Source organism: Aythya fuligula, chromosome 2 (genome assembly GCF_009819795.1).
Source record: "Aythya fuligula isolate bAytFul2 chromosome 2, bAytFul2.pri, whole genome shotgun sequence".
Taxonomy (NCBI): domain Eukaryota; kingdom Metazoa; phylum Chordata; class Aves; order Anseriformes; family Anatidae; genus Aythya; species Aythya fuligula.
Genome location: NC_045560.1, coordinates 37,966,427 through 37,993,759, shown reverse-complemented (window position 1 = coordinate 37,993,759; position 27,333 = coordinate 37,966,427). Strand labels below are relative to the sequence as shown.

Genomic DNA, 27,333 nt, shown 5'->3' with positions numbered 1-27,333 from the left:
ATGCATGATATGTTTTTTCTTACGTGAGGTTCTAGGTAATTTTAGCCAAAGAATAATAAAATAGGAAAAGTTATCTATGGTCATCCTCAGTTTAGTATTGGCTCATGCTGAGGAAATTTGAAAACCATCTATGCAGAATTGCTCCTCTCCACCAGTCCAGTAGTAAAGCAAGTTGATGTGGTGGTTTTGTCTGGGAGTCTGAAGATTGGAGGTATGTAAGAGAGAACCTAGGCTGTTGAAGACAGACAGAGGCAGCCTTACTTTTTTTCCGTCTTTGAAAATGGTTGACTGTGGCAGGTAGAATGTTATTGGAGAAATATATTATTGCCTGGAAGATCAGATTGTCAGCTAGTTCAATCTTCTTTTCTGCAGCAGGATTGAGTAAATTTGTCTAACCTAGTCTTGAAAAGCTTCTGTGAGTCAAGTACCACCAGACCTCCTAGCAGTCATACTCCAGTTGACTTGTCATAATTTACCCACATCTTTCCAACAGTTCTGATGCCCAAACTGAATACAACGCTATAAGAGATGGAAAGAAGTAGTAATTACCTCTTCACGTGCACATCTGCACACTCACTCCCCCCACGCCTATCAACATATTTCAGAGTGAGATGTCTCTTGGAGAGATACCACTAAATTTAGTCTATTGGTTTGTGATCATCTCTATCCATTGACTCCCAGTGTAGTGTTTTATTGCCAGTCTGTTTTGTGTTCATGTCTGTTATATTCATGTCCTTTCAAAATGTAGCACTTTGGATTTGTCTTTATTGAATCATCTTGTTGATATCTGCTATTATTCAAAAACATTCAGAAACTTAGATGCTGTCCTCTGAGGTGCTGCTGGTTTTCCCAGCATCGCATTAGCTGCACATTTCACCGTGACATTGCCTTCCAGTCAATAGGATTGTTATGAAAATATCAGATAGAAACAGATCTCTGTGTGATCCATGTTAAATATTAACACAGTGTGACAGAGCTGTTTAATTTCTTCTTTGAAAGAACATTTTGCTCCCTAATTTGAACCGTTTTTGTGTCCAGCTGATGGCAATTATGTCTAGACTGTATTTTTATTATATCGGTATTGACAATGTGGGGCACATTTGAAATCTCTCTCATCTCAAGCTTGCATCATATCTGCTGTCACCTCTGAGCCATTACGACTGCTAAGACCTTTCCAGTGAAGTCATTCAGATAAACTTGAAGAGATCTGTACTTTTTTATTTATTGTGTTACATCTTCTAGATCATTGTAGAATGAAATTTAGTTGGTTAATAATTGGTTCTAAAATCTTTGCAGGTTTCACTGATACACCAGAATTTGCCAGGTAAGACACAGGAGAAGGTACCCTGTGTGTCCCGTCCTGTCCCATTCCATCCCCTACCCCCCAACATTTTTTCCCTACTTGTTTTGATTTTCTTTTCTCTATTCTGACGTCTTGGAAATAATGAGACAACAAATCCTACTCTTATGTCCCTCTTCTTTACAATTTTCTTCTTGACTTTTTTCTTTTATTTATTTTTTTAATATTGCTCTTTGCTTTCCTCCTTGTTTGCACCAACAGTATGTTTGTTTTATATCATTGTGGGTCTCACTGATACAGGACAGATATATATATATATGTAATTTATTTTTTTTCTAGTTGAGAGGATGTGTTGTAGAAATGTTCTTCAATTTCAGAAAGGCACAATTATGTTCATAACAACAAGATTTCAAAGGTTGCCAATAGAAAATGAAGTGTTCTTTCATAGCATCTTATGTGCCAGGTGGAATGGGATTAAACAAGTCAATTCCAGAGGGAAACGAGATCCAAGATTTTCCTTTTTGCTTATGTGAAATGTAAATACAGGTGATTACATATGAAAAATTCCAGCATACCAAATCCTAGGACATTAACATGGGTTGGGGAAAAGATTGAAATAGGGCAATGGGAAGTCTCTCCTCAATGCTTGTATCCAAATACTTTATGGAAAAGCTTTTACCCTGAATGCCTGTGACTTCGGTATTTGGTATGATGGCCCGTGGGTGGCCTTTCCTTGATGTTCAATGAATTTGTGTGTAACCACTTAAAATCTATCATTCATCAGTTGTTCACCTGCCTGTTTTCCTTGTATATTGCAAGATGGAGAATTTTACCCTAAAATAAAGCTATAACATTAGGAGCAGTGAAAGCAGGGTTTGTTTTGTTTTGTTTTGTTTTGTTTTTGACAAGGTCTGTCTAGAAGGTGGGTCCTCTTGCTCACCTACAGATAGCAGGGACAGAAGCCACAATGTTTGTACCAATTGATGCTCTCTCTTTGAAATTTGATGTTTTCTATTTTACCTTTCGGTTTGGTTTATAGGTCACTTAATTTTTGTTACTTTTCTTTAGTATGAGCTAAGAGAGAATATTGCTGAATATGCTAAAATAGGTGTGTTTTTTACAGCTGTCATTTAAGTAGACAAAGAATCATGTTCAATGCTTCTGTGGTAATAAATAGTACTGTAATTGATTGTTGATAGAAACCCTTAAAATACATTTTTATGGTTGAAATGTACTTTGGGTAAACAGTGTTCAGTTTGCCTATTAAAATAATTCACTCTATACCATGGTTTCTTTGAGTATTAAGAAAGTAGGACTTTTCAGGAACAGTAATTGGTTGACACTGCTTGACCTTAATGCAAAGCTACAGTATTTAATGAACAAACGGAAGGAATAAAGTTTTGATAAATAAGGCAATTTTCGTGAAACCTTTAGAAATATGCTTGAAGTCTTTTAGTGTTAGATTGACGGTTTCTCCTTTTGTGAAAAGAATAAGTGAATAATTTAAGGCTATATTTCATGTTTTCAGATCTTCATTCTGTCATATAAATAATAGACTGTGAAATGCAGCAGTTCCTGCATTCACAGATTTAATAGACCTATACAAGTGAGTATCTTACTCACTTCTGCTGTCTTAAAATGCCCTTTTGTGCATATGTATACCTGAGAAGAAATGCAGAAGTGGGACATTCCTGGACTCTTCAGTAACCAAATTCCATACGTCATATATTCTATTTTTAAACAATTTTTTCTTCTTAAAATACTTTTAGTGCAGCGTAATGCTGTCATATATATATAATATATAATATATATATTAGGTTTTAACAATTGAACTGTATTATTATGTACTGATTTCAATAAAGTAAAACATGGCTATTCAAAACTAGCATTCAGTCTTAAGTTTACTTTATTAAATGGAAAGACATTGTGAAATAAATTCAGTTTTAGACCAGCATATAACTGAAACACCATCAGACCTCAAAGGGAAAAGAAAAAAATGTACTTATTAAAATAGTGAAATATTAAGGTGATTTATATCATTTGCTACGTTTATTCTCAGTTATGTAATTTCTTCTTGAGGGAAAGCATTGGGGAGAAAGAGCAGAGTAAAACAGAATGAATGTAGTATCTTCTTTGTTTCCACTCTGTGTTCCTCCCTGTGCTCTAAGTGGCTTTAGTTTGATATATGTTGAAAGGATGGTGAAGTGAGACTTAGGAGAACAAGTGGTAAAGTATGTTTTTTGTGTGTGTTTTTTTTTCCATGTTCTTGGTCTTCCAAGCAGGAATGTAATTTTAAGATCAGCAGGCCATGTGAAACATAAAGACTTCTCTCAAAAATATTCATAACTATGACTATTTTGTTTGCTATAATTGTAGCTTTCCTAAACACTTTGATTTAGAAGCCCAAGTTAAAATTTTCTTCATTTTCTTCTTGATAGCTACTTGTTTCAATACTGGAGGAACTCTGGTTGTTAAGAACCTTCTTCTAGGATTTGAATTGTTACTGAACTTTTGCCTTCTTCCATCTTATACCTATGTGTGCATCTACACAACTGAGGAAAGCTCTTCATTTCGTATTTAAAAGACTATTTCTGTAAATAATATTTAAGAACTATCGGACAGTCCTCCTTTGTCATGCTATTTCCTTCTGTAGTTTCCTCGTAGGTTCCAAAAATGACTAGTTTGGATTCTTCCAAGTGAGCTTTTCTGCTTCTCACAGTGCCTGGCCAGCGAGGAGGCTGGGGGTGCCCAAGAAGCTGGGAAGGGGCACAGCCAGGACAGCTGACCTGGTCTGACTAAAGGGATGTCCTATGCCATTTTTCTTATGGGAAAGAAGGAATGGGGGGGTAATGTTCAGAGAGATGGCATTTGTCCTCCCAAGAAACCATTACGTGTGATGAGCCCCACTTTCCGGGAAGTGCCTGAACATCTATCCATCTGTTGATGGGAAGTAGCAAATGAAGTTCTTTTGTCACTTTGCTTGCGCACACAGCTTTTGCTTTACATTGTAAGCTGTCCTTATCTCAACCCATGAGTTCTTGCACTTCCACCTTTCAAGTCTCCCCTGTCCCACCTGGGGAGAGTGAGTGAGTGGCTGTGAGGTGCTAAGCTGCCTGCTGGGGCTAAGCCTCAACAATAGTTGTTGGAGTCACGTTACTTTTAATCTTAGTTTTCAAAAAAAATAAATCTGTATTTTATGGCATGTTATGCAAATTGTACCATAATTCTCTTTCGTAAATTATTTCAGTAATTTATTAGTATCTTCATTTCCACTTAGTGTTTTTTTCATATTCTCTGTAAATCTGTCTCTTGGTTTAAGCTAGTCCAAATATTTAAATATAAACATGCTTTTCTCATTCTCCAAACTCTAATTCTACTCATCGAAAACTCAACATCAGCACAGAGATGGAGACTGTTCTGCAGTGTAGCTTCTTTTAAACTAGCATTACAGCAGTGTGAAAACCATTGAGCTGCACTGGGATGAAATACATTGGCACCACCTCTGTTTTCAAAACTTATGTAGAGTAATATTTTGTATTTCTTTTTCTACGTAAACATTATTTAAGCTGTCAGCTGGGGATGTTTTAGTGGTTTCAGAAAGAATTTATGAGATTAATATATTCAATATATCGATCTTCCTAAGCATACCAGTCACTGATTGGATCCAGCTGCGACTGATTTGCTGTGATATCTGAGGCAATATTTCAGTTATTATTCATTATTACTTCGGTACCAGACTGTGGTCTCACTGTGGCAAGGAAGTATGCATATGCACAGTTCTTTATTTGTAGGCTTTAGTTTCTTTTAAGGTATAAAGGCAGGAAGGTGGTATAAAAAGCAAAAAAAAAAAAAAAAAAAAAAGAAGGGACTGGGGAAGTAGAACAGCAAGGATACTTTGCTAATAGCCATATGCTGATAGTTGCTTTTAAGTTCTGAGTTCTCTACTGCTCTGTATTTAGTCAGTGCTGCTTTTTTTGCTTAATTTGTTAACACCTATAGAAATTAGAAGGAGCAGTAGTTATGACAAATGGACTATGTAATCTGAAAATTGTATTTTGTCACATGTTTTAGTTACAAAACCTAGTTGAATTCAATTGTCCAAACATTCACTTAACATATTAATAAGTAATACAGGAATACTCTAAGCCCTGTTGAATTAGATACATTACATCTTGTTACAAAATTTAATGCCAGGCTTAATAACTCAAAGTATACTGTAGAATAAAAAATATATCTTTATGCTCATATGTTACACTAGGATCTAAGTAAGAAACTAACATTATTTAGTGGGAACTGCATAATATTCTCATGTGTAGACAAGTGTATTTAATTTAAATTCTTAAAAAGAAATCCCTAACTTGATTCCTTCAAAGTGAGCAAAGTTTTCTTGGTTTATTTCTAAACACAGTTTAATTTGTGTTGACAACAGATTACCAAGCTATTTGGGTACTTCTATGACATAGGTGCCTCCTAGGACTTTTTATTTTTGAAAGGTGCCTGGGTAGTTGTTTTCTCAGATGTTCAAACATTGTAGAAATAAGGTAAGGTACCAGCTTCTCAAAAAGGAAAGATACTGTTTCCAATTCAATACTATTAACTTTCTATATTTTAATAGGAAAATTATTTTAAAATATCAGAGTAACCCATTGTTATGTGTATAGAATTTAAGTATCTCAGATAAAGACCCTGATCAGTTGATGGAATTTGATTTGTTAAATTTTTTAGAACCAAAGCTTTGAACATTCTTATTGTGTTTAAAACCATCTGTAGTGTGCTATTAAACCCTGTATGATATTTTTTTTTGCCTATTAATAATGAATTAACTACTTTCTTGAAAGTACACATAACTATCAAGTTACTGAAATTTGTAAAGTGCGTGTTTTTAATTTCAGACAGAAAAGGAAGAATTGAAAATAATGCTAAGAGATAGCCAAAAATTGAAAGTTGATATAAAATAAAATTTCAGGTTGAATACTGAAGTTGTGTTCATAATGACAGAATCACAGACTGCGCTGGGTTGGAAGGGACTCTAATTCCATCCCCTCTGCCATGGGCAGAGACACCTCCCACTAAACCAGGTTGTCCAAAGCCCCATCCAGTAGGGTTGGTAGACCCTGGAATTGTTTTCCAGATAGTAAAACTCAGCAATTGCTTTTTGAATCGACGTATTATTATCTCTACCTTTATTATCTTATTAAAAATAAATTGAACCACTTGGCATTATTTTACATGTTATTTTTATCTCTTCTGCGACATGATTGTGTGAAATACTTATTCGACTTTGAGGGAAAAAAATTAGTTTCAGTCACCAGACTTTTTTGTTACATGGGTATTTCCATAAGAAACACAATGCCTTAATTTAAGTCAAACAAAAAATTTAATATTTGGTGCATTTTTTCATCAAGCATCTTTATTCTCAATCCAAAAGTCAAGTTCAGAAGGGTGGTGCCAGGACTGGTACTCCAGCTCCCTTGTTTGTGCTAATTGGTGGGCTTTATCTTTATTCCAATACTACTGACTGCTGAAGTTGGGGAAAATATCATTTTAAGGACAACTGTCTTGTTTGGGTTTGAACATCTGCCAAATATGTAAGTTAAATTTTTTTTATCTTAAAAAAAAAAAAAAAAAAAAAAAAAATACTAATTTTGCCTCATTTTCATTAATGTCAGTTACACTTTTAGCACTTACAAAGATGGTGTTTGTGATGCTTCCTGTAGTAGTTCTAAAATTATTTTAAATACCCTTTCTGTAAACTGACTTTTATTTTATGAGCATAGGTGCTTTTTTTCTCCTAATTTACCACACTAAATTTTAGAAGACAATTGAAAATACTCTGTAGTATGCGGTTTTAAAAGTGATGGATAACTGTATTGAAGTCTGCTTTCCACAGAACTGGTGAAACATAGCTTAACTGGGAGCCGTTCTTTGCTTTCTCCCATAATATACTCTCAGTCCTGACCTGGAGGGGCAATTCACTGTCTAATTCAAACTTCTTACATTAACAACATGGTCTCATTTAGTGGTGATACAGTGTTTGCTGTTAAAGACTTGCCAATTTTGCCTTAAATATCTAGATTATATTACCTCATTTTGCCATATTCCCTCCATTTAGTTTGGAACTGCCTTGCAAATGTTAGAGTGATACTGCTGAATTGTGTAAAGGAATTAGGAAGTTGAAATGTTGACAATGTAGATTTAGTTTACTGGTATTGACCTACAGAAAAACTTGAGTTCAACAGATTAAAGGTCGAGAAACTCAATAAGAACATTTTTTTGCTTTTGCTGACTTCGATCAGTGACTTTAATTAGTTATTTTTCTTCATGCTGATCTGGATAATTTAAAACCCTATCTGAAGTGATTTTATAAGAGATGTATGTGCTTGTGGTTTTGTATGTACACTTTCTGTACCTTTCAAGTGTAGTTAGTTTTTTTGTGGTGTTGCAGTACGGAACACTGTGCAGTACATTAAAGAAATAGAGTCTATGCATCAGAACAATTTTCATGCCTCACTCAATTCTTAATGTAAATTAGTAGGAACATTGGTTATCCATTTGAGAAATTGAGTTGGTATAAAAATAAAAATGCACTTATGGTGTGTGGTGCTTTGTGTATCATCTTGGGAGTGTTTTTCTGTTTATCTGTCACTTGCATTAGAAAAAGCAGTCACTGGCTGCAGGTGACATTAAAAATTAAAGGTTAACCTCAATTTCTTTACTGACCAGACGTGGGGCAGAAAGTTCTTCTGGATGTGTGCCTGAATTTTGGAACTGTCAAAAAGAATTGAGAAGTAAAGACTCGTGCTTTTGGTGGTTTACTGTTTCTGTATGCAAGTCTGGATATATGGTTTCAACATTTTCAAGTGTTTATATTGCTTATTATAGGTTATATCAAGAACAGTTTTCATTCCATCCAACTTTATGAAATTCAAAAATGACATGATAATGCAGTAGTAAATAATTATAATGAACTCATTGTACTGATGTGCATAATTTTGGGAATGGCTTTTTTCTTTCTTTAGAGAAACTAACAAAAATAGCCTTTTTCCTATTACTAGAGAACATGTGTCTTTCAAAAACTACTTAAAATTTTTATTGAAAATTGCTATAGCAACATTTGAGTATTCTGGTTAGCTCAATGTACATTTAATATAGACCAAGATTTGTATGCTCATGAACAAGCCTGGGAAATCTTTCTTTTAGGCAGTAAGTCTTTCAGCAAAGTTGGCTTCTACCCCATGGTGAGTTTGGAGTGAGCCAAATTCAGTGCTGAAATGCTTCCCTCCTGTCTCACTCAGTGTGTTGGAGACAGCGTTCAGACCAGTGAAGAAGACTTAGCTTCAGGCAGCAGTGGTTTCCATGTAACCTGCCAGATATCTTTCATTTGCAAAGTAGCTATTATGCTTGTTCAGTAGTAGACCAGGCTAAGTCTTGATAGCGGAGATGCAAACTGAAAGCAGTAGCTGCTGCTCTACCTTCCATTTTATCTCTTGATTTTACTTACCCATGCATGTAATCAATAGATCTGCTGCTTCTTGTTGGCTGCTGAGTGCAAATGAGCAGGGAAGAAAGAAAAATGAAATTGCCTGCTTTGTCTTCATGATTAAAATAGACTGCCAAAATGCACCTGTTTCCTTTCCCCATCCCTTTTGCTGAAGGGTGAATCGCTTCTGTCCTTGGTCATTTTTCTTCCTACTGATCTTCTTAGGAAAATAAGAAAATAGGAATATCATTAAGGAAAGCGATGAATATTACTTCAGAAAAGAACATTGCAGTTGAGGTTTTTGAGGAATCCTAATATTTCAGATATTAATATAGCTGCTTTAAAATTATATATTCATGTGCTTCATGGTAAGCTTGGCAGTTGTTTCAAGACTCATATGCTATAGATTCTTCAGATCTTGAATTAAATCTTGTTAAATTAAATCTTTCTTTGGTGGGAAAGTGATAATACACACTTCATATGTTTTGTTCTTTATTATTCCTACGTTGTCAAACCTATATTTAAGACCAGTAATTTCTCTTAAGACAGAATACTTAAAAATGCCAGTTATTTATTTTCCTGTATTTCACTCTGCTTGAAATTATCCCAGCCTTCTTCAAGATCAGTGGTTGACTCAACACTTCCCAATTTCTTGTTTCAAAATTTTTCACTTGACATCATAGTGAACCTGGTCAAGCATGTTTCACTATCGTAATAATTAATATGGAAATAAGAAACAATAATACTTTAAAAAGTGGTTATAAATTGAAAGCCTTAAGTGATGTTAAGTATTTTCTAACATGCTCTAGAATAGGTGGCATCTTACATATATTTTTTCTATAATTTGTCAGTTACTTCCTTTAAGTTCAATAAACAACTTCTATACTAGCCTTAAAAGCACTATCTGGCAACTTGCAATCATGTTACAGATGGCATCTCTTCTTAAATACTACAGTAATCCGTGGTTTGTGGAGCAACTAAATTACCCATTTGTTACACTGTTAGGCAGCTCATAGAGGTCATCACACATCTGTACAAACAGACCATTTTAAGTCTTAAAAAAAAAAAAAAAAAAAAAAAAGGATACTTACAGCATGGTGGTCCATGCACCTATTCTTGTGATTAATTTATGGCTGTATTGCAAATAGTGGATATATAGAGAGGTATCTGTGTGCTAAGGGCTGTATTTTCTCATATGTGTCAGAACTTGCAGGATATGCAGCTTTAAAGAATGAAAAACAGGTCCAGGGCTGTTATAGCAATTCCTCACAAGAGTGCATGTGAGGAACATGTACGTGTTACATTCACCTCACTGATAGTAGCTCCTATAGCTTTATTTCTGGAGCTGATAGCTGTTGTCCCAACAAGGGGTAAGACTGCTTTGTGTTTCCAGCCCGTACTTGCTCTTCAGATGTCCTTCTCTCTTGGTACTATGCCAGGATTTATCAGCTTTATGTAACTGGTCCTCACTTGATGAAATCAGGAAGGCTCTGCATTGTTCTTAGGTCAGCTATCTTTGCTGCATCTCCTTTGCCCCTGCCTCCTAGCACGCTTGCCCTCTTTGCCTCATTTTGGGCACTGTGTCTCTGAAGCCTAAGCTGTCCTTGGACAGAGCCAAGGGTTCAAAGTTGTGGTAATTCAAATAAAGTTTTAAGGAAAAAAGTTGTAGAAAATTGGCTGCCACATCTGTTCAGGGGGAAAGGACTTGTTCATGGCTGTTCTTGTCGCTCTTTCTTTCCCCTTTCCTCCTCCCCATTAAATACTGTGCTACTAAGTTTGCTACCAGGACAAATTCTTAATTCTTAATATGACTCCATATTAAACACTTTCTTCAAAAACAGTGGCTCTACTGACTTAAACTTTTTAAAGGAGGGTTAAAAGTTTGCCATCTGCTTTTGAAGTCTTTCTCAATGTTATTTCTTTCTCACATTATTTCTCTTCTTTTTTATGGAAGTTGTAGACCCACTGCATGAACTACTCTATTATAAATGTTCAAATTTTGTCTTTTGACATTAATCTACATTATTTTTTAAGATCGAAGAAATATACTCTATAGTGGGATCCAAGCTGGAGCGAAGAAAACGTTGTCATTGTCACATTAACCTTATTTGGTGGAGGGAAGAGAGTATGGAAGGGAGAAAGGGAAGAAAATGCTCATCTTTTTAGATGAGTGTATTCTTCCCGTGAAACGTAACAAGAAAAATTAGATCAAGACACTCTTGCTTGGAGATGCTCATACCATCTGACAGTAAAATGATTTTAATGAATATAAAATCCAGAAGCAATAGTATTTTTTCCCTTAGTAAATGTTAGGGAAACCTTAATTACACATTGCTTTTGAAAGCACAGATTGTACTTAGTTTGCTGTTGGTCCTTTAGACTGAGTCTTGGGAAGCAAATAGGATGGTACTTTTCTGAATTGTCATGCTTTAACTGACTTTTCTCAATGTGAAAATGTTTTTTTCTTTACTTTCATCAATGAAGTGTAACTGTTGAATGAATTACAGATTATTTTTGGGCATGAAAACTATAGGTATGAAAATTGCATGGATTTGTAATTTGGGGGAAACAATCATGCTTTTTTTTTTTTTACTTCAATGTTTAGCTTTTAGCAAAGGTATGCAATAGCCTAGCAAAAATATAAAAACATTCTTATACAAACCCTTTTTCTTATTCTAGAAAAAAATATGAAACAGTTCATCTTCTATCATGTCTTATATCAAAAATAAAATTCTAATATTCAGCAGGTTTCTTAGTTCATGACATTATTTTATTTTTACTTTGCAGAGATATGCTATGTACTCCTAGATTCTTTGAAAAGAAAATTTGACTAGGGTAGTTTTGTAACTTTCCTCATACTGCTCATGTGATATACTGCCTTCTCGAATATATTATTAGTGGGCACACTTAAAATGCAAGAGCCTAAAACATCAAAGTATCTTTGTGTGGGGTTCTTGGAAGAATCATGGTAAAAGATGCATACAAGAATTTGGCAGTACTGAAGTGTTTGCAGCATCTTATTTCTTGTAACTATTTTAATTTTTTGTAGTTAATGTTGAGGCTAGCGTAAGTTTTCTGTATTTCCCCTGCAGCATATGTGCAGAAAATGGTATTAAAATGTTTTGACTGTTTCCAGTACAAACTCTGCAAGTTTGGAAAGGTCTCTCTAACTTCCCTGTTGGTTTTACTGTTAAAAACCCACAGCATGGCTGTCCCTTTTCACAGTGTTTGTAGGGTGCTGAGGACAAATGAATTCCTGTTTGGAAGCCATAATTCACATAATTGTAGCAGTGATACCTTTACTGGCTTCTTTTATCAGGCATTCAGCAGAATCATAGGACATTTAATACTTTACATAGAAAATAAACTGTTGCAAGTTCAGCTGCACAAAGGGAAGAGATACTAAATAGGAGAGGAGGTTTGGTTTGACTCATCATCTGAGTCAACACATTCTCCATTTGCCAAACTACAAAATAAACTTGAACCCCTTTTAGATCTGTTTTTATTACGTGGTGCAGAAGTAAGGTGACCAGAGGAGTCACTGTTCCTTTAACGTTAAAGAGTTTCTGTTTGAATGCATTTAGTGCTTGCATTCCAAGTTGAGTCTTCTAATCCAAGAAGATGGATTCCAAGTTGAGTCTTCTAATCCAAGTTACTCACACAGTGAGTAACTTGGAGAATGACAGACACAAGCAGCAGATTTACATACACAGAATCGACCTAACTAGTCATACATTCCCAATTCAGCTTCCTTAAGATGAGTAACGTTTCTTCATTCGTGTAGTGGTTCTAAGGTTATCAGGGAATCACCTCTTCAGAAATGATACACACATCTGAGACTCCGGTAGTTTGAGAGCTGTTTCATTACATATATTTGCATTTACAGCCTAAAAATGTCACATTGAGCTCTTATCAAAACACAAAAAGGTTACTAGTTTCAAGTTAGAATATTTGGACCAATTTCATTTGACAGTTTTTCATTCTGGAAGTGTTTTTAGGGTCAGAGACATAAGTTATAAGACTGAAGGAAATATTTAGCTGACTATGATAGAAAAATTGAGGCAAAGTGCATATAAATATACAGTGTCTGTGTATAAATTTGTATGTGCTAAGGTAGGTTTGAGAGTTGAATATTTTCTTTTAACTGAAAAGTTTATTTTACACTCTGAGGATCTTTAAATGTCACTCCATCCATTTGGTGGAGCAATAGCTTAGCTAATGAAAATTGATATTTCATAGTTTTTCATTCTTGTGTAACATCTGTAAACATGTTTCCAAACTCTAGATGCAGTCCTGTAATTAACAGTGTTTCCATGGCATTTCATCAATGAATAGAAAAATTAAGATTTATACGGATGGGGAAAAAACTTGGGTTAAAATTTAAGCAACCTCTGCATGCTTTCTCTACTCCAGATGAACAGTGAGGTATAGTCCAACTCCCTGTCTATACGAGGGCAAGATCGATTTAGAAATAAAGCGTTTTTTCCTTTTACAGAAGATGTGTAGCTCTCTGATCACAGCGCTTAGTTTCTTTATTTTTCATTGGTGTTTTCTCTCCATGTAATATACATAGGAAGTTAATGATGAAAGAGTAGTAAAGTATTCATTGAAACTGAGAATTATAGTATTTGCAAATGTAAAATCATAATTTACATAAATGTTATAGTCAAGAACATTATGAATGTAAATATGCCTTCATCTATTCTCAGTCTTATAATGCCATTCGTTGTCCAGTGGGAGATGAAGAGTGATGTTGAGACTGCCGTTTAACCTATTATAGCAGCCTAAAAAAATTAAATAGCCTTGATGTAAATATGAGGTGGGAAAAGAGTATTCATCTCCATTAAGTGACATAAAAACCATGGTAAGAATAACAGGCGGGTGGGTGTGCATTAAGCAGTGAAATCCCTAAATTCAGACTCTAATTATAAGCACAAGGACAATTGCCTCCCACGTACTTAAACTGTTATGGGTTTTTCAGACAGAAAATATGCTTCACAGTTCTTCAGGCACCAAATATGGATTTTCTTTTGCATTCTTTTTCACCTGATGCATAATTCCTTCTCGTCCATTACAAAATGAGGTCCTAATACTAAAAAGCTGTGTTTGTTTTCCTTAGTAAGATTCGGTCTTTAGGTATTTTTCTTGATCTCATCTATGCTGACAAAGTCCTACCCTTTTTATTGTGTCATAAGCAGGTCTTGCACCATTATATTCAGATTAACTGGGACAACTCATTTATGTTTGGTTTTTGTTCAATTGTTTCAGTTTCAGATTGCTGTTCCATAGACCTGTGGATGACCAGTGGCTGGCATACCTGTTGTTTCACGTAGGTTACTCTTTCCTTGTTTCTAGATGATGTATTCTCATAAAGAAAGATAATATGCTTGCACCTTTTTCTGAAATTATTATTACATTAGATCAAGCAACTTTTTCATACTGAGTAATTGGAGAAAAGCATGTTACCTGTGGAATTGCAAATGAGAACAAAGTTGGTTTGTAAAACTGTCTTTTAAAGCTAATTGTGTGTTGCAGCTTCTTAAATATTAAAATGCTTCCAGTACAGGAGAGATCATTTTGGTTATATAGCTGTTCCATCTTTGCCATAATACAAGGTAAAGATTTAATTCTTTTTTTTTTTTTTTAATAAAAATCATTACTTCAGTTTGAGATTGATATTTATGATACAAAAGGAGATGCATTATGTCCCTAGCTAACCTGATGTAATAATTAAGATATTGTGTTCCTAGACTAAATGTATCCAATTTTGTGTTTCAGTAATCAAGCATAGAAAAGGATAATAGGACACAATTAAAGTTATTGACTATCACATCTTTTCCACATGTAGTAAGTTGTAGATCACAAATGAGTCATTTTTAATCTTATCATAAACAAAATATATTGATCTTAAATATCTCTCTCCCGCACATGAAGAGGTTTTCCTGATAGTAACTCTTTTAAGTCCTTTTAGGCCCTTTTAATTTCAACTTTCTTTTAAATTGAAGATACTGTGCCAGGATATGGTATTCCAGTAATGCCATATGTGCAGATAATTTCCTTAATACTACCATATATTTCCCTGTAATGCTCCCAGGGACTGTTTTTAACTTCCTAGCTACAGCAACATAGGAGCAGTTGGTTTATTTACTATGACTTCTAAGTTCTTTAGGGATTCACTGCTTTCTAGGATGCAATCCTCCGTTTTATGTGACCTGTTCTTAAATAAACAAAAATAATGAAATTTTTACTCTGAGATGTACTTAATATGTGCAGCTTATTGAAAGGTTTTTTGTTTGTTTGTTTGTTTTTTATTTATTTTGGTCAGGGCAGAGCTTCAGCTTTTCCCACACCAGCAAAGAGGTAGACACTGGGTTTCATATGTATTTTGTGTGATTGATATTTTAAAAGAGACAATAAAGGGGATTTCACAAAGCATTAGAGCATTAATACAGCACAAAGAAGGCTTATAATGTGTTTAGCTTTTGCTGATACCTAATGATACGGCAAAAAAAGCACTCTACTACAAGGCTGCTTTTAAGATCCAAGGGAACCAGAGGAATTGTTAAGAATAATGGATAGCATAACTTAGATTAATTCTCCTAAATTTATTTTTAGGAGTAGAAGCACAAAAATCCTGCCTTAATCTTGCTATTTCTTTTAGGTATGCTGCTTATTTTGCTTTTAGTAACTTGTAATTTAAGATCACAGTTATTAGGTGTATTTCTGCATTTTATATATCGCTCCCAGATGCTACAGTATTAGTTTTTATCACTGCATATTTTATGAAATGTCAGCCTTCTGTTGGCTGTTCACGCAGCATTGTTAGTGATCAAAGCCACAACATAAAGGAGAGGAATCTAAACAGTTGGCTTATCTTTGTCCTTCATTGTGACACAATACCATAAAATTACTTTACTATATAAAAGGCAAGCAAAGCTTCATGTAGCACACTCTGAAAAGGTGAACTTCTTGTTAGGCTCAACAAAACATAAACTCTTATTGGTGATATTTTGTATAAGGAAAGTAAAGTTAGCAATTATATATTTTTGCTGTGGAAGAAGTTTCATCTTTTTCAGCCTTTTTTTAAAACACAATGTTCTTTTTTTATTAAAATGCTATTATAAACCTATCAATTAAATTAATTTTTTGAAATGGAAGAAATGTTGTGGCCTTTAGAGTAATCTGTATGATATGTTTTGGAACTTCTCTGGAATACAATTAGTCAAAGCATACTATATCATTTGAAGGGTGATAAATGGGAAGATAATAGTTTTTACCTTATGAAAACTACTGATGATTATCAAGTGTATTTGGCTTTTATTTGGATGTGAGATTATTTTGAATTTATCTAAATTTCTGGTTAAAAATATCAGAGCAAGTATCAGCCAGCCTTAATTTTTCTCCTTGCCTAAGTGAGTTGTGTATCAGAACTGAAGTAATAAAGTGGGAAAAACTCTACAAGCTCTGGAGATATTCTATAGGAATAAAAATCTTGAATGATTTTGATCAGCTGTTGTGTATGCCCTGCACAGCAGTTGGTTCAATCAATTTTATGTTTTGGGATGGTTTTATTAAAACGAGCTGCTGCTTTCAGTAAATCATTGTAAAGATGCTAGCTTTGTATATGCTTTTTGGGGACCTGCAGCTTACCAATGCAGTCTCTCAATATAAACATACGTAATTCTGCTCACCAAGAGGCTGGGCTGAATTAGTACTCCCCTTACAATGCAAAGTATTTACCAAGACTGGAAGGACAGGAAAAGGGAAATAGTCTCATCTTAGGGTCATGGTGGAGAAAGTAAAGAGCAGAAGTATTTATGTCATACCGTGAAGGTCAAAGGCAGGCCTGGTAGTTTAAAGGAAGATGATGATGCACGTGACCTGTTAGAATATGTTTGTCTTTTCAACTGCAACATCATCCTGCCTTTCAGGGACTTGGATACCTGCAGCCTGCCTTTTTGCATTTCTGTCTTGAAATCTGTCTTCTTCTGGTGCACAAGAACTTTTAATAAATTGGAATGTAGATAGATAACATCAAAAATGCTATGAAAGGTGTTACTTATGTTTGACAAAGTTGAAATGTTTTGTTCTGATTTCATCTGCATTAATATTTGTTTAATATTTAAAAGTTGTATTTATTGTAAGTGGATCCCCTAACAGCTTACATGTCTTACTTGTTTTGATAAGCACTTCAGAGGCTTTGAACAAACTGACAGTGGTATTATTCTGAACAGCCTTATGATTGAGATGATCATGTTCATCCAATTTTACTTAAATGCTGGAAGAGGTTGTTCCCATTTATATTCCAATTTTTCTTAGTTCTTTCTGAACGTGCTTTGACAATACAGTGGCTAGAAAACAAACTGCCATCAGCCAAGTTAAGGTTGAATATATTTAGTGTATCAGAAGCATTAATTTTTTAAATTAATTTTGAAAAGTGAACATTGGCAAAGCAAAACATTATGACAGCAACAACTAGTTGATCCCTCAGCTACCTGCCAATAGTATGCTGACTGTGGGCTATCCTTTCTGTATGAATAAGGCATCGCACAAAGTCAATGTCACTTTCTCCTTCTCTTCTGCCTTGGGTCCTGTATCAATTTTATGATCCACCTACAACCCCTCACAACTGAAAGGGCTGAATATTCAAAACTGCAAAGCGTTCCCTGTCTCTGTCAGATTTTGTGATCGGTTTCTGTTCTGGTTTATTGCAGTGCGTCTTACATTGTACAGTTTCATCCACTGGTTACTTAAGAAGGTGAATTTTACATCTCTTATATCCAGTGGGATTCTGGTTTGCTGAGGAATGCAGAGAAACCTCAAGCCTGCCCTGACTGTAATGAAGGGTTTGGAGGCACCAGAAAGATGGTGATGCTTATAGCATGCTTACTGTCCACAGCAGGAAGAGCTGAGTAAATAAAGTTCTATGAGGTTATTACAAGCAGGCCTTAAGGTCCCTGAGAATGGGGGCCAAATACGTTTGTCACTGCTCTTTGAGAGTCCATAAGAAATTTACGTGAGCACAGAGAGAAGGCAGAAAGGAATGAAGGCAGTCTTTAAAGAGGGTGAAGCATTTTTTTCCTATGCTGGTCTTAGTAATTTTATCAGAGGTGTCAAGTCTGTAGTTGGAAAGTAAACATTTTGTTTGGAGCTCTCTTTTATTTGTACATGTAAGACTACTTCAAACACATGGTGAGATAAACAGATGCTAAAGACATTTCAAAAGGTGACAAAATGCAAAGTTTATCACGCAGGCTCTCATATTTTTACACGGATGAATCTCTCTGATTCCCTGGCCAACCAGTCATGCATTCATTATTAAATGCATGGCTTTCACATATCTATTTGCAAACCTAATACACACCAATTGCACAGTGACCAAAAGTCAAGTCAAGTCTTGATGAAGCATAATACCTAGTTTGAAAGATGTAATATTTGTTTCTGTAATTGCTCTGTGGCGCACAGCTTCAATCTTTGCGTGAAGATGTGGTAAAAAAGATGGGATGATAGCTCTTTGTTAATATGGAGAATATAATTACAGTAGCTTAGTGCTTTTTAACCTGATACTCCTGAATCTTGATATGCACTCATACAACTGATATGCTTTGGAAACTTAATTTCACTTTACAGGTATTTTGGATGTTCATATGCTCAAAATGTTTTATAGATTGGTCCTACAGTTTGTAAGCATGTAACCTTATTTTCATTAAAAAAAAAAAACAAAAAAAAAAAAACTTTTTGGGCAGTTTCTACTACCTTTCCATGTTGGTTTTAAAGGCTTTCTTTACTAGTAAATGAGTGCAGTGCTTTGTTGAGCCTGCAGACAATGCTAGCACCACCAAACCACCAATCCCAAAGATTTTTTGATGTGCTGTTATCCTCACATCTCTAACCTGAGTGTTATAAATGTAACTGACAGACAAAATTGAGTCAAATTCATAGTTAAAAATTTCTTAATAAGATATAAATTGCTAGTTTGGACTTTAATCCCTGTTGATGAAAATTGTGTTTCTAAAATATTGCTATACTCGTTTACACAAGGGATATCCCAATGCTTTTACCTGAGGGATGTAGTGGTGAGATTGCTGTTATGCACTGCAGAGAGCTCAAGGAAAGTCAGAAGTGCCTATCAACGAAGTCATGTTCAAGAAATGTTATGCTGTAGCCACAAATTTAAGGACTTCAGGTTGACTCTATCCTCTCTTATTAGCAACATCCTAACTTATTTTGAATCACTTCAATTGAATTGCTTAGAATTGGCAAAGGGAAACATCAGCAGAGTTTCTAGGAAGCTGTCTTCAGTGTACCTTTTTATTTAATGCACAGATTGGTATTAACGATGAGCACAAAGGGATGCATGAGTGTTGGCTCACCTGCAAAAGTTAGGATGCTTTCGTGGTAACAGAAGAGTAATTCATATCTTTTCAAATCTAACGAAGTTTTAGTTCGTAATTTATTAGTAAAATAAATGGTACAGGTGCTAATGATACTTTTTTATGAATACAAAATTTCTTGTATAGCTTAAATGGAAGCAGTTAGAAGTTCCTCTAACTTAACATTAAGCCATGTCATATAGTGCCATCTTCTGCTCCTGGTTCTTCCTTGAAAAAGAAGTTGCTATTCTGCATAGCAGTTTTCCCACTACTCTATAGCAACTGACAAAAACTGTAATGCTTCAGACTTCATGTTTTCATTGGTGGTGACCATAATGATGCCTCCTGAATACATACCTCCTTAATATATAAGGTATATAATACATACCTCCTCAATATATAGCTAGACAAGCATGAGAAGTGGGCCCACATGAACCTAATGAGGTTCAACAAGCCCAAGTGCAAGGTGCTGCACCTGTGCCAGGGCAATCCCAGACATGAGCTCAGACTGGGAGAAGAAGTTGTTGAGAGCAGCCCTGAAAAGAAGGATTTGAGGGTTCTGGTGGACAAAAGGCTTGATGTGAGCCAGCAGTGTGCACTTACAGGTCAGAAGGCCAACTGCATCCTGGGCTGCATCAACAGAGGGGTGATTGTCCCCCTCTGCTCTGCCCTTGTGAGGCCCCACCTGGAGTGCTGCTTCCAGGTCTGGGGCCCCCAGCACAAGAATGTTGTGGACCTGTTACAGCGGGTCCAGAGAAGGGTCACAAAAATGATCACGGGGCTGGAGCACCTCTCCTATAAAGACAGGCTGAGAGAGCTGGGGATGTTCAGTCTACAGTAGAGAAGGCTCCAGGGAAACCTCATTGCAGCCTTTCATTGCTTAATAGGGGCTTATAAAAAAGATGGAAAGTTACCTTTTGCTCAGTCAGATGATGACAGGACAACGGGGAATGGTTTTAAACTAAAAATGGGGAGATTTAGATGAGATGTTAGGAGGAAATTCTTCACTCAGAGGGAGGTAAGGCACTGGCACAGGTTGCCCAGAGAAGCTGTTGATGCCCCATCCCTAGAGGGGTTCAAGACCAGGTTGGATGAGGCCCTGGGCAGCCTGTCCTAGTGGGGAGGTGTCCTTGCCCATGGCAGGGGGAGTTGGAGTTAGATGATCTTTGAGGTCGCTCCCAACCTGAGCCATTCTATGACATACTGAAAGGAATGACTAATGATGTAAAAAGGCTTGCAGTGATGCAATGATACTCGTGTGACATCTGAGAAAAACTTTACTGATTTTTTTATTTCTGTAAATAGAATCTGAAGTACAAACCAGTGGAATTTGCAATGGTGTTACAAGGAGCTAGTTCATAGCTTCGTGTCCATCTCACGCATGTAAGGGGTGTGGTATCCAGCCTGTTCTGTCTCAGGCGTAGGAGATTGCTGGTGGCATCTTTCACTAAAGTGAGAGGGATGGGGCTGAAAAGGGAGGGGATTGGTCAAGAAACTGTCAATGGTCTCCATTAACACCATTACCAAAGAGGCAGTCTGGCCAGCCAAAAGAGGAGTTTCCAACACAGATTTGCTTCGTAACTGAGGGAACATTGGAAGGTTTGATGTTTGGTTTTGATACGTTAATAAATGCTGGCTTACACTTCTAAAAAGTTTGCTTTTTTTTTTTTTTTTTTTTTTTTTTAATATTGCAACTAGCAACATCCTTTGTGTTTAAAAGCATGCATATGAAGTATAGGGAGATGCCTAACAAGCTCAGAAGAGCTTCAGAATACATTCATGTGTGCAGTATGGAGGATGTCAGCAGAATGCTGAAGAAATGCCATTATATCACAGAATTTGGCTGCATTGTATCCACCTTGCTCACAGAATGTATGCTGCTAAGCTCTTCCTTGTAAACACAGGCAAAGAACCAAGTTTCAGTTTCACTGAAGTCCACGCAAACTGTAGTAACTGTAATCTTGAAATTTCAGTATTTATATATTCATCAGGTGCGCTTTTAGTTATGATATTAAATTTTTATTACAGCGTATTCTGAGAGGATTCCTATTTCAGCTTCTGGCTGATTATTTTTAAGAGTGTTTAAAATAAATTTAACATCTCCAGCTATGATTTGGAGGCCATAAAGACAGATTGTTCTCTTTCATAGAAATTTAAAAGGTTACTATTTTAAAATATGTTAAGTGTCTGAGGTTGTAAAGGGCTAAAGAGAAGAAAGGGAAATGCTTGCTGCAATTTGTTTTCAGTTATTCTGAAAAGTGATGTAATTCACATCAGTTAAAGAACAGGTTGGTTAAAGGTGGGAGATGCCCCATCTTTCAGGGCTCCTTGTTAGATCACCAGCTATTTGATGGTGTGTAGTGACTGTGTTGGGAATGTGGGTGCCTTTCTAACCTCACATATCATGAAATCTGTAGGGAAGGTGCTGAGATAAGATAGCTAACGGTAGCAGTAATTAGGCATTGATCATGTCTTCAGCTTGTTGTTGAGGTGGCAATTTAATACTGTATCTCTTTATAATGACTAAATTGGAAGGAGCTCGGGAGTATCTGAACATTAGGCATGAGAGACTTTCAGACCCAAGAAACCAGGTCTTTTTAGGCTTGGACAAGGATGCCATGCCATCTGTAGAGATGAGTAGACTTCTGCCATGGGTAGCAAAACAGAAAAGATCTGTCAGAAGTACAGGAACTGTAGCATGCTCCCATTTCCTTCCCTACACCTTACTTTGTTTTGCATTGCATCGCAGATTTTAAGCTCATGCCGGCATAGGTGACATACAGCAAATTACAAAATACAGCTGTTTTCTCTCCCCAGTTCTGTAAATGTAAAGGGATTCTGTCCACTCTCCCAACTTCTGTTTCTCCTCCATGTTTTAGATTTTTAAGTTAACTTCAGCAAATTTGTAATAGGTAAAAATCAGAGTGTAGTAACAACATTTATTTTATTATTCTGTTTTGGAGTCTGTTTCTTATATAGTTGAATTCAGTACTCAGCACCGTCTAACATCAATTCAGTATTTTAAGCAATGGCAATGAGGAGTTTAATAAAAAATAACAACAACAAACACTTTGGCAATTTATGTCACTGAAATTTGTTTTTCACCAGCTTAGAGTTTTACTCAGTGTTCATATATGCAAGATAAAATTAGAGATGCTGGAAGTTTGGAGGCTAAACTCTACTTTAACTTAACGCCTTGAATAGGAGTGGGGGGCCATTCTTCTTCCACATTTGAAGCATCCTCAAGCAAAGGTATTTCTTTGGGAAGTCTATTTTAATATTATTTTCATTGCATACTCTCTGCTTTTGGACTGTCTGAAATATTTTGTTTACTATTCACCCCATACTCCTCAAACCAAATTTAATGCTTCATCTATAGTGAGCACCCCACAGGAACACATGACTTACAAAAGGGACAAAATCAGCAGAAAAATAGGTGGTCTGAGCATTTATGCGTTAAATATGCATGTTAATTAGAAAAAATTAGAAAAAATATGAAAACAGATGTTACATAAATTATTTCAGTCTCAGGGTAGTAGTAACTTATACACTGACAATAACTTTTATACGTGCATATGTATGTGTATATCTGTTTCTGAATTTTGGAACATTTATGCAACTCCTACGTGGATAGCACTGGAAAAATAACTTCTAGTTATTTTCATATATCCATGGCGTTCCTGAAAGAAAGTTCCTGAAAAGGCACAAGCAACAGAGAAGGTCAAATCTTCAGACTCGAAGAGTGTATTTCATGTTGACGTAGAAAATATATGGTATCTGATATATGGAAAACATTTTTTCTGTATGGTAATACTCTACTAGGAGATTAAAATTTTAAAATGGGATTGCAGTCCAGTGCTTTTGTCTCATGCATACCCCATTCTTTACTTCTGTCTCTTTTAGTTCTATCTCCTCTGCGATGGGCAGAAAAAATCTTAAGCCCTGTTAGCAGAGGGCAGCCCAGGAACAAAAACTGAAATGTTGAGAATGTGTTAACTGAAGAGAGAATTTCTAAGTGGATATTCATGCTAGAATTCATCTGCTCTTAGTGTAGTTGTTTTGTCATTTTATAAAGAAGATGCTTCTGACTGACAACCAATTTTCTGAATATAAGTTCTGATATAATTTGAATAATTACATAATTTCTGTCCATGTTTAAAAAAAAAAAAAGACATATGTGCATATCATATTCTAATTATCACCACCAGAGACTGAAAAGTTAACTTCTCAGAAAATGAAGGCAATACAACATACAGTAAGGAGAAGTGTTGAAAAATAAAGACCTGTAGCCTTCTGTAAATTTTCAGATAATTATTTCAGTATAACATTTTGCTTTTCTAGCTTCATAGGTTTCATATTCTTTGAAACACTGCAAGTTTCTGTTTTGTGTGTTGTTTGTTTGTTTTTCTTCTGTAAAATCTAGCGCATACAGTGGAAAGATAAAAGGCTGCAAGAAGTAGACAATGAATTCTGGAAGACGAAGGATAACAATATTTCTAGCAGATTGTTAGTATTGAAGAGTTTTTTTAAAATAGTGTTCAGGGTATGCAATTGCTATTCTAGCAGATGCGTTATGCTAGTAAATGTATGAGAATGTGGTACTATATGAAAATGAATTACAGAAAACTATTAAGAATCTTATTTATGTCTTGAAGAGGAAATATATTACCATAAATCCTACTTTATACCAATAAATTGTGTTGCTTGCACAGAATTACTTAAACAAGAAAAAAAATCAGTGATGTGTTAATCCTTCACTGCACATGTATTCATTCACATTGCAAGAGTCAGATCATATGGGAAGAAAAAGAAATTGTATAAAAAGAAGTAAAATTGTTCCAGCTGTGTCTCTTGAATTTTCTGGGGGAAAAAAAAAAGGAATCTTGAAACTTAAATACTCGGTATCGAACTCATTGCAGTGATGACTTTTAAGGCCTGATTTGAATCACCTTTATTCTCTGAGCTGATGTCACCTCTCCTTTGCTATAGTTTGTATCTTTTTGTGAGCAGGTCACCTCTCATTTCCTGTTGTCTCCTCGAGAAGTCACTTCTGTTTGCAGCATACACATCTGATTCCATCCCACTGGAAGGTATTTTTGTTACAGTTACTTCCGAGTGACATAGCAGCAGACCTTAACCTCAGAGTCCAAACGTGTTAGAATCCCACAACTCCTTTTCTGCACTGATCATTTAATAGTGGTAAAATTGTAATTCCAGTATGTGCCCATTAATTCTGCAATGGTGGGAGGAAGCAATACGTCTGCATTCATACAGCCTTTTTGTTTAAGGATGGATCTAGGCAGTTAAAGTGCATTTCAACAAGTATTATCAACCTCTGTAATTTCACTTCAGTAAAAGGTATGACTCGAAATTCTCTTTGGGCCTACATCATAGTGAAATTCCTTTCCTGCCAGAAAACAACAGTTCTTTCAGGTGGCATTGCCCATTTCTTTCATTGGTAACCTTCCTTCCAGATTTAGGAAGAATAATTCTTAAAGAAATTTGAAGAGAGCATCTCCTTTGCTTTTGATACTAGCCTTACACAATTAGAACCAGACTTGCCAAGGATCTCTGCTACCATTAATATAATTTAAAAAATTGTGGAAGTGTTTGAAAGAAGTGATATGTCACTTTGTCTGCAAGTTAAATAACTTATATTTATCCTGTGGACCCAAACAGTACTGTTGATTTCAGTCTGTGTGTACAGTTAGAAAATTTCAGGTGTGGCCCCTGGTTCTCTGCAGTGAAACATACAGATCATTACTGATAGAAAAGTTAACATTCGACTTCCTCTGCATCAGTTCTTTCCTGTTTTGAAATGTTGGATCTGAGGACTCTGAGATAGTAGAAGGATGAAATGTATTTCTCAAATGGGAACTATTTCATTTCAGATGCCTGACTGGCCAGTTCAGAATTTAGACTCTTAGAAGTCTGAATGCACTGCTTCTCTCTACCTATGAAACAATAAATAAGATCTTTCAATTATCCTTATCTTTTTCTGTAGGTCACTTCTGATAATTTTAAGAAAAATTCATTAGCAATAGTTTGTCTTGTAAGACCCATAGACGGAAATGATGAAGTCTTCTGAGTCAAAAGATGTTAAATCTGATGTTCATAAGTTATTTTGTCTTTCAAACCTTTATGTGATCATGTTTTTATTATAAATTTTGAGCATGAAGGTATACATTCTGTGAAAACTTTATGAATTCAATTTATGGCTCATTGAATAGCTAGCAAATGTTATGGTTCTTCTCCTTTTCTTTCACTGTGTTTCAGTATTTCCCCCCAAAAAAATTGCAGAGATCTATACATGATCTAGAGATCTATAGAGATCTATACAGATATCCAGACTGGTTTTGCCCAAGTGATATATGCTTTAGAGTTTTCACACTTATAAAGAAGATAATGACCACTAATACTTTGAACACTTGAGGAAGGAAAAAGTCTCTGATTAGTATATATTATATGCACACATATATATGCACATGAAAGTTTCATTTTCATAATACAATTGTAGTAGTAAAGATGATCCTTTTTGCAGTACAGTGTGCATATCTATTTTATGTAGTTCTTCTCTATAGATTTTCATCCCACGCATATTAATAAACCTTGAGGTGCTTCCCACCTCAGCAATATTTATTAATATGACAGCTTTAAATAATATAACCATATTTATTGGTATTTATTAATATGACTGGCATTTTTAGATGGGGCAATTCTCTTTCACTTTTCTGGGAAAAATGCAATTTTGTAGGTATGTGCTTCCATCTGTCAATACTAGATGATGCAGAATTGAAGGAATGTTCCTTGTGTTTGAAACAGAAGGCAGTGAGGCTTTTGGCTATAACTTATTTTTTGTTGTGAATTTGTTTCATGGTTTCTGATTGGCTTCTGAGAGATTTCTGTCTGGTGCAGCAAAAAAATAATAATCTTGTCATAGAAAACTCTGCTTTGGTTGACAGACGTGTGGGAGCGCAGAGGTATCATTCAGCAGCTTTAGGTTGCAGTACCTATTGCACTCAGTGAAGATAAAGATTGATTTTGATTGCTGTTGAGAAAGGTGTTACTGTAGTCTGCACTGCTGAAAATATGCTCTGAAATGTTCTGTGCTAGTTGACACTTGGAAAGAGCTATGGGTGATTGCAGAGGGGTCTGTATGACAGAGCTGTGGTCTCTGTGAAAGCTGATGGATATTATAGAGACTTTTATAGGAGGCCACTGTGAGAAACTGAATCCCAGGGATGCGTGGGTATGGTGGGAGGTTATTATGGCTATTGAGGAGCCAATATGTGAGCTCCCTTTTCTGTGCTATATCTTAAAAGAAGCTTTTTGCCAAACATTCTTCTTTAAAGAATTTTTGGTATTTCAAGAATTTGTGGTATTTTTTTCTCATCCTTTCTTCAGGGGAGTAGTAATAGCTGTGCTGCAGTATCTTGGTGTCTCTTTTGTGTGCATGAATGCTTGTGTGCAAATTACACATGGTAGGAAAAGGAAGCCCAAGAAAGTGACACAGAATATATAATGTACAATGATAAAGCATGTTATTTGAAATTATTTCCTATGGCAACTGCTGCTGTAGTGTGGTACTTGTCCAGAAGGAGAATATAGAGGAACATTGTTTTTACTGGGGAGTTTCATCATGTCCAAGGAGAAGGGTTGCAAAGACCGGTTACATCCTGAAATTCTGACTTCCTCAGACTAAGCCCATCAGCACATACACCTTTTTCCTCAATTGCTGCAAAAATATTTGGAGGATTTTTTCAAGAAATGTGGGTTTCCAAAAATAATTTTGTAATGTATTGAGTAATAGATTATATGTTTCTTGTTTCTCTGAACCTTTAATGTTTTGCTGACTAGCCCAATAGAAGGGAAAGCTATTTCAGTAGTAACATAGCAAGAGAAAGATGGCAGGAGGTAGTTAAAAATGTCTCTATTGCTATGAACAATGTATAGCAAGTATTACAGAGGCAGGTGCATCAGGCACTGCGTTTCAAAGACTTTCTTTAATATGTAATCTGGTTCGCCATACTTCCTTACAATTTACAACAGAAAACTTGTCAGAAATACACTTGGCCTCTAATGAAAAAAGAAAGTATATACACTAAGTGTAACAGCGTAAGATCTGATGTTTTATGGCATATTAGCCATTTGCAAAGCATCATCTTATTCCATATTTTTAA

General features: G+C 35.6%; 1 protein-coding gene across 5 annotated transcripts in view; it reads left to right on the top strand.

The window, feature by feature from the left end:
• The window catches only part of TBC1D5 (TBC1 domain family member 5), a 318,604-nt gene that overhangs the window by 59,438 nt on the left and 231,833 nt on the right, over nucleotides 1-27,333 (top strand). For 3 of the 5 annotated variants that reach the window (XM_032183438.1, XM_032183436.1, XM_032183437.1), the window contains one exon: nucleotides 14,049-14,109. The exons of the other annotated variants lie outside the window; for them this stretch is intronic. The gene's annotated coding sequence lies outside the window, so the exon portion shown is untranslated. The remainder of the gene's footprint in view (nucleotides 1-14,048; nucleotides 14,110-27,333) is intronic. 5 annotated transcript variants of the gene reach the window in all.